This window comes from Pongo pygmaeus, chromosome 5, assembly GCF_028885625.2.
Source record: "Pongo pygmaeus isolate AG05252 chromosome 5, NHGRI_mPonPyg2-v2.0_pri, whole genome shotgun sequence".
Classification (NCBI taxonomy): domain Eukaryota; kingdom Metazoa; phylum Chordata; class Mammalia; order Primates; family Hominidae; genus Pongo; species Pongo pygmaeus.
This window is the reverse complement of record NC_072378.2, coordinates 81,581,583-81,590,461: the sequence shown is the minus strand read 5'-3', so window position 1 is coordinate 81,590,461 and position 8,879 is coordinate 81,581,583. Positions and strand designations below refer to the sequence as shown.

Here is an 8,879-nt window from a genome sequence, read left to right as displayed (position 1 = left end):
CCAACCTCAGGTGATCTGCCCTCCTCGGCCTCCCAAACTGCTGGGATTACAGGTGTGAGCCACTGTGCCCAGCCTCTATTTCTTTTTTTTTCTTTTATTATACTTTAAGTTCTAGGGTACATGTGTACAACGTGCAGGTTTGTTACATATGTATACATATGTCATGTTGGTGTGCTGCATCCATCAACTTGTCATTTACATTAGGTATATCTCCTAATGCTATCCCTCCCCCCTCGCCCCACCCCCTGACAGGCCCCGGTGTGTGATGTTCCCCACCCTGTCCAGCCTCTATTTCTTTAATCTTCCTCAGACTCATCTCCATAGGTTATCTGGAATATCTTTTTAAAAATGTTATTCTGGAAGAAACAATCACTGGGTTGTGTAAATATTGTGGCAATATTTCTTTTCTTTCAAACTTCAGATGAGTTTGGGAGTCAGCAAACAAGCCATAGGATGTGTGTAGCTTTAGCCGTGCCAAGGGCAGTGGACTGGAGCTGGTCACTACGAGGAGGCCCAGGACTACATCCTCTCTTACAGGCACCATTGACCGTGGAGCAGACAGCGCAGGTGGTGCTAGACAGGAGTAGGCTGCTTTTATTGTGTGAACACTCACCTCCCAACACTCACCTCCCACAGGGCTCAGTCATCGGGGCAAACCATGCTTCTTATTGACTGCTGAAAGGATTAGTCTGACTTTTTTTCTCCTTTATTTTTCTGCTGTGAGTTCCCTCTGATATTTCTATTTGCGCAGCAGTGCCATCTACCTCCGTACCCTAACCCATCTCCCCATCTGCTAATTACTCTGCACGCTGGCACTCTGTCCTGAAGGTGGGAAGTAGTTTGACAGTCTTTGATAACACATCTCTTGTAAGTGACAGGCCAATGAAGAACAGCCATGCCAGGTTGGTGACTCATTCAGATATGGCTGCACAAATATGAGTTCCATGCTTGGACAGAAGCCACATGGGCAGCTTGAGGGTCCTCTGAATTCAGATTTAAAGCAATGGACTCAGATGTTAATTCTTTTGGGGATATTGGACTGTATGCCAGAAGATTTCTAAGTTATTAAGCATTATTTCTGATGTTGTCAAAGCATCACGTGTTAACTTTCCCAGTGAATGAAATTTATTTCCAGAGTGGTATACAAACAGCAATGGTTTCTGCCACTTTTGCCTGAAGCTACTTTAGTTGTTTATTCATAAATTTTATAGAGACTTAGCCATAGGTTATACGACTTCTGGTAGAGCTGAAAATCCACCTTCTGTGTGTATGTGTGCATGTGTGTAATGAATCCTTCGGAAGCCAGTATGAGTTTTCAGTGCCTTGGGCCCAGACCACAGATTCTGTCTGAGTGCACTCATTTCCAACTGGTGTGCAAGGAGTCATTGCTGTGGAATGATCTCATTTATGATGTGGATGGGAAATGGAAATTCCAATTCTGTTTTTGCTTCAGAATATTTCTGCTTTTTTTTGGTTACCATTTAAATACTGAAATATTTAAATGCAAAACACGACCAGATTTTTTCCTCAATGTACCTTATTTCATGCTTAACCATTTTATTACCAAATTACCTTTACTCAGTAATAAGATATTCCTGGATAAGGATGCTACATAATGAACTTGGATCAGATTTTATTACCTGATGATCTTTTTATCTTGGCCAGGTCAGTAGCTTGAAATCTAGTCTTAATAAAATTTTGCTTATTTGACTTATTTATAATTGGTTTTTAAAAATAAATTTTAAGGAGTGGATTTTGATTCTTGCCAGTGAAATCTTATACTAATTTATTTTTTCCTGAAGGATTCTGAATGTGTTTAAAAAGCTATATTTAGGAAGGGCTTCACGCAACATCTGAGTAGTTGTGCAGCAGCTGGGTAACTGCACATAAGGAACTTGACTCAAAGCTCAGAATGCTAATTGAGAAAGAGCCTGTGTTTAGTTCCAAAGTCAAGGGGAAAGCAATGTGGGAGGTAATTATCCAATTTAGGATATTGCTTGTTTAAAAGAGTTACTGTGTTAATAAAAATATAATGAGGTCTAGTTCCCTGGGGCTGCTGTTTATTTTTGCATCTCTCCCCAGGAGATATCTCCAGGTGCAAGATGGCTCAGTGAGACCATGTCCTACTCTTGGCTCTGACTCAATTAGAAGGTGGGCGTCTACTTCCTGAGAAACACTAAACCCAATACTGACATGACACTGGGAAAGTAAATAATGTACAAGAACGGCAAGATAATCCTCTTGCTATTCTTGGCATTGGTGAGGGTCTTATGTCAAATTCCAGTTTTATCATTATATTTTAATTTCAAGAGAGATTAGTGATAGGGAAGAATAAGAGGATGAAAATAAAGATTTAAAAAAAGGATTTAGGGAGGAGGGTTAAAGAACACAGTCATTGGTTTGGAGAAAATCATGTACATTTATAACATGCAACTTAAAGTGAAAATGTACTATGAATCTCAGGGGAATACCTCTGAAACAGGACAGTTAGAAATTTACCTGGGAAATAATCTAGGCCTCCTGTTTTACTGCAAACTTGAATAAATAAGATAGCTTTGGAAGTAAATGGCATTTTCAATATAGGAAATAATGGATAAGGAAATTGTTTTTGGTCCATCTCAAAAATTCCCTTCTCTTCTAGCATGATTTGCACATCAAGTGGAAGGGCTTTTGCCCTCTGGTCTGTTCTGGTTTTCAGTAACATAACATTAAGATACTTTCGTGTTTCTTCTACATGTTTACTCCTTCTGGCTCCCACAACAGTCCTTTGCTCCCCAAAATCCCTAACCTTCTACCGACTGGTCCCCCCATCCCTTTACTACCCTGCATCCCCTTGTTGGCTTCTCTCCTTTCCTTAACAACCTTGATTCCGAGGCCAATCGTCATGTTGTTCCTTTATGTACACACTGGGCTACGCTTCGCCTCTCTCGTTTTGTAGAAGTCTCTTAGAAAGCCTAGAGCCCTGGTTCAGTCTGAGAGTCAGCCTGCTCGGTGCCTGCTCTGTGCAGCCGGGCTTGGCTAGAGAAAACACTCAACTCAACCCCTTTAAATTCATCACCACACACATTAAACAGAACTTGGCAGCCGCTGGACAGCCATTCTATACTTTCCTAGCTATTCACTCTCCCACTCTCTTGGTCATGTATTTTACATCTTCTCCTCTCTTTGCTCCAAACTCCAACACCACCTCTTCCATCTTGACTCTCAGCTGAGGACCCCAATTCCTGCTTCATGAGTATATGGAAGTAAATAGAAGAGAACTTGCACAGATGACTACTGCCCTACCTATCTGCTTGGCAGCATCCACCTCGTCTGCCTTTGGTCTGCACCGTAGGAGCTCTGTGTCAATCCTTGTACTCTTGCATAGATCTCATCTCATCTTGCTTCCTCAAGGACATAGTTCCCGCAATTCCCCTTTCTTTCTTCTAAGTTGTCATTTTTTCCTGCTCTTCTCAATTGCCACCATCAGCATATATGTATGTGCTTTTTCTTTCAGTTTCAGAAAGCTTTCTTTCAATCCTCCTTCCCCTGCCAGCTGCCATATCATTTCATTGCTCCCCTTGTGTTAAAACAACCCTAAAAATATTTCTATGCTCACTGTCTGCAAATCCTCTTTCCTCATTCCCTCTTAAGTCCACTTCAGTCAGGCTTATGCTCCAAATACTTCACCAGGATGGCTCTTGTCAAAGCCACCAGTGACCTCCTTGTTGGTAAATGTACCGAATAATTCTCAGTCCTCGTCTTACTTATCCTACCCATGAATCTAATAAAGTGGAAGCACTCCCTCCTTGACATCCTTGCTTCACTTCCAGGATACCCCAATTTCTTGGGTTTCTTCCTATCTCATCAGTTACTCCTTTTTTGTCTCCTTTGCTGCTTGTTCTGCTCTCCATTTCTCCATTTCTCTCTACTCCTCAGGTACAGTGGGTTCTGTTTATAGATCTCTTTTCTTTATCTATATTTATTTTCTTGTCGACCTCACCCAGTTTCATGATTTTGAATATCATCTGTGTGCTGATGTACTGTAATGAACATCTTCAGCCCATACCCTCTCCTGACCTTCAGATTTTTGTATGCAACTACATACCTCACTTATCTATTTGGATATTTAATAGAAATCTCAAATTTAATATGCCCCAAATAGAGAGTCCCTGATCTTTCCTCCCAAATCTGTTTTACCTACAACCTTTCCTATCTCGGCCAATGGCAACTCCATTTTTCCATTTGCTTACATACAAAACCTTGGAGTCAGCCTTGACTATTTATTTCCCCTCATAACCTATGTCCAATCTATCAAGAAATTTTATTCTCTCTACCTTGAAAATATATCCATAATCTAACTACTCCTCGTCCCTAACACTGCAATACTGGCCTGTGCTATCATTTCTAGTTAGTCTCCTGGTTTCTACATTTGGTTTTCAACCTAGTATCTTTAAAAAAATGAAAGTTAGATGATGTAACTTCTCTTTTCTGACTCTATAATAGCTCCCATTTTTCCCAATTAAAAAACAAAGTCCTTATAATGTCCTATGGAGCCTACATTAATTTCCTAGAGCTGTTGTAACAAAGTACCACAAACTGGATGGCTTGTAACAACGGAAATATTCTTTTACAGTTCCGGAGGCCAGAAGTACAATACCAAGGTGTTGGCATGCTCCCTCTGAAAGTTCTAGGGGAGAATCCTTCCTTGCCTCTTTCAGCTTCTTGTGACTCCTGGTGTTCCTTGGCCTGTGGCAGTGAAACTGATCTCTACTTCCCACTTTACACAGCCCTCTCTTTTCTCTTATAAGGACACTTGTTACTGTATTTAAGCCCCTGGATAATCCAGGATCATCTCATTTTGAGATGATTAAATTATTTGCATTTGTAAAAACTCCTTTTCCAAATAAGGTCACATTTACAGGTTCCAGGAGTTAGGATGTGGGCATATCTTTTGGGGGTCTTGCATTTATCCCACTCTAGATCCCCACCTTCTATGAACCCGTGTTACCTCTTGGACCACTCCTCTTCTTGATCACCTTTTTGAAACTACACTGGCTTCGCTGATTATCTCAAACATGCCAGGTGCTCATAGATTAGGGCCTTTTGCACTGGCTGTTTCCTCTGCCTGGTACACTCTTCCTCCAGATATTGATAGGGCTCACTCCCTCGTTCATCTTTCTCATGAGGTCTCCCCTGGATACTCTATTTAAAACTGTAATGCTCACCTTCCTTCTTACCTTGCTTTTATTTTTTTTTCTCCCATTTTAGTTGGATAGGACAATCCTTCTGCTTCGTGTGGTGTTGCCTGGGGTGCTAGGATGGCTTGAGGGTCCAGATGGCCTCAGACATGTGGCTGGCAGTTGATTCTGGCTGCCATATGGGAGCTAAGTTGAAGCTGTTGGCCAAGGGCCTGGGTTCTTCTCCATGTGAGCTTCTCCATGTAGCTGTTTGGGCTTCTTCACTGATTAGTGGCTGGGTTCCAGGGAAGAATATTCTAAGAGGAAGGAAGTAGAAGCTGCCAATCTTCTTAAGGTCTGGACTTAGAAGTACACAGAATATTATTTTCACTGTATTCTTTTGGTCAAAGTAGTTGCAAGGCCAGTCTAGATTCAAGGGGAGAAAAAATAAACTCTACCTCTCAGCTGAGGGAATGGCATGTTGTGCACGAAAGACAGAAACTGATGTATAATTTTTAGAACTATCTACCAATAGGAACTTCCTGGGTCCCTGATATTATGCCATTGTGGCTGCCCACAAAATGGACATCTTTATCTTTGTGTTCATTCTTTTTCTTTTCTTTTCTTTCTTTTTTTTTTTTTTTTTTTTTTTTTTGAGACGGAGTCTCGCTCTGTCGCCCAGGCTGGAGTGCAGTAGCAAGATCTCGGCTCACTGCAAGCTCCGCCTCCCGGGTTCAGGCCATTCTTGTGCCTCAGCCTCCCGAGTAGCTGGGACTATAGGCGCCCGCCACTACGCCCGGCTAATTTTTTGTATTTTTAGTAGAGACGGGGTTTCACCATGTTAGCCAGATGGTCTTGATCTCCTGACCTCGTGATCCACCCGCCTCGGCCTCCCAAAGTGCTGGGATTACAGGCGTGTTTATTCTTTTTATCCTGCCATCATGTTATTGACAGATCGCCCTGATCTTTAAAAAAGCAAATAAATAAGCAATATTTTTTAGATTTTAAAATTTGAAACACATAGATAAATCAGTTTATTAGCCATCCTCACTGTTCCATGCATGAAACTCATGAAAATTATTCTGTGTGTGTGGAGGAAGATAAATCAATTTATTTTATTTTATTATTTATTTATTTATTTTGTTTTTTTGAGATGCAGCTTAGCTCTCTCACCTAGGCTGGAGTGCAGTGGCTCAATCTTGGCTCACTGAAAACTCCTACTGCCATGTTCAAGCAATTCTCCTACCTCAGCCTCCCAAGTAGCTGGGATTACAGGCACCTGTCACCACCATGCCCAGCTAATTTTTGTATTTTCAGTAGAGACCAAACCATGTTGGCCAGACTGGTCTCAAACTCCTGACCTCAAGTGATCCACCCGCCTCGGCCTCCCAAAGTGCTGGGATTATATAGGTGTGAGCCACCATGCCTGGCCTGAGAAATTAATTGTTAAGCCTTAAAATTAGTGCAAGTTTTGTATAGTTTGCCTTAGTTTCACATTCAAAGAAATTACTCCTTGACATTATTACTGCTACTTGACAGGGTCCTGATCTATAATCACATAGAAGAGGCAATCATTATTATAAATAATATTTTGAAGGTCTCAAACCATTCTAGTGACAGTGGATTTTAGAAAATCTCAATATAGTTCGGTAAGATTTTTCTGCTCTTCTAGTAAAAATCAGTAATTAAATAAGAGGATATCTAATGGAAGCTAAAGCTCATTGCTTTTTGAAAGGGTTTATGCCACCTCCATTGTGAAACTACATTTCCTTAAATTGAAAATAAGGGATGTATGTCTTTTGTTTATATCAACTTTTCTGTTTCAGTCTGCTGTTACTGCCAAACAAAATATTACAGACTGTGTGGTTTAAACAAAAAACAATTTATTTCCCATAGTTCTGGAAGCTAGATGTCTAAGATCAGAGTGCCAGCGTGGTTGAATTCTGATGAGGGCCTACTTCCTCACTTGCAGACAGCTGCCTTCTCTCTGTGTCCTCACATGGCAAAGAAAGGGAGGAGGAGAAAGAGACACAGAAAGAGAAACGGAGAGAGTGCGCACGAGAGAGCAAGCGCTTGCTTTCTGGTATCTCTTTTTTAAGGGACACTAATCTCATCATGAAGACCTCACTCTCATGACCTCATCTAAACCTGATTACCTCCCAAAGGCCCCATCTCCAAATATAATCACACTGGGGCTTAGGGCTTCAAATGTGAATGTGAGCTCATAGCACTGACTTATTTTTTTCATCTCTCCATATAGACTACTGGTAGCAGATGAGAATAAAACAGATAAATGAAGCAAAGAATACATTTCAACATAAGTTCTGTAAAATTCATTCACCAGTCATAAAATTTTATTTATTACAAATATTTTCGTAAGCTTATTCTCTTCAATACAGGAAATTATTGTTCAGCCAGGGATATGTAAAATTGGCATAGTAGAAAGACTAATGGATTTTCAAAGGTGTCCACATCCTAACCTCTGGAATTTGTGAACATGTTTTCTTACAGAGCACAAGGCACTTGGCAGATGTGATTAAGGCTACAGAATTTGAGTGGGGAAATTATACAGGTAGGCTCAATCTAATCACATGAGACCTTAAAAGTGGAGGAGATTGAGAAGGTCAGAGAGATTCAATATTAGAGGGGCTCAACCCACCAGTGTTGGCTTTGAAGATGCATTAATGGGACCTCTAGAAGCTGGGAATAGCCCTCAGCTGACAGCCAGCAAAGAAACAACTACCTCAGCCTATAACCTGTAACCAAAAGGAACTGAAAATTCTGCCAACAACCCTAATGAGTAGGAAATGGATTCTCCCCTAGAGCCTCCAGAAAGGCATATGGCCTGCCAACACCATGATTTTAGTTCAGTAAAACCCATACTGGACTTCTGGTCCACAGAACTCTAAGACAATACAATTGTATTGTTTTAAGCCACTAAATTTGCTATAATTTTTTATGGCAGCAAAAACCAAAACAAAACACAAAAACACACAAAAAGAACCTAACACCATTTGTTATGAATTAAAGTCCTCAGTTTCCAAATTCTAAAAAGTTACCCAAACATGGCAGATTCTTCTAATCAACGAGAATAGTTGACACTTATTTTAGCAACTATTCTGGGACCATCGGAGACATTTTTGGAATCACTGTAGTACTATGTTCTTTGAAAGCAATTACATATGATCCCTCACTTATGATGGTTCAACCTATGATTTTTCAACTTTATGATGGTGCAAAAGTGATATGTATTCAGTAGAAACTGTCCTTTGAGCACATATCCAACCATTCTGTTTTTCACTTTTACTATAGTATTCAGTAAGTTATGTGAAATATCCAATACTTTATTATAAAATAGGCTTTGTGTTAGATTATTTTGCCCAACTGTAGGCTGGGCAAATGTAGGTGTTCTGAGCACATTTAAGTAGGCTAGGCTAAAGTAAGGTGTTCGATAGGTTGTGTGTAACAAATGGATTTCAACTCACAATATTTTCAATTTATGATGGGTTTATTAGGAAGTAATCTCATCATAAATCGAGGAGCATCCATATATCATTTTGAACTATGCCTTTTGATGTATTTCTAGGTGAGCTGGGAAACACTATGTCAGATTAACAGCTGGATTGGGAGAGCAGATAGGTCATGCTCAACAACAAGGAATGAAAGTTAGTGGAGGCATTCTGGAAAATTCAGAAGTTGTATAGAGTCTGAAGTCCTTAG

The 8,879-nt window shown here is 40.4% G+C and overlaps 1 long non-coding RNA gene across 1 annotated transcript in view; it reads left to right on the top strand.

Annotated features, from left to right (window-relative positions):
- Positions 1-2,078: 2,078 nt before the first annotated feature.
- LOC129038743 (uncharacterized) overlaps positions 2,079-8,879 on the top strand; it is a 231,171-nt gene continuing 224,370 nt past the window's right edge. The window contains exon 1 of the long non-coding RNA XR_008503222.1: positions 2,079-2,151. This is a non-coding gene — a long non-coding RNA (uncharacterized LOC129038743). The remainder of the gene's footprint in view (positions 2,152-8,879) is intronic.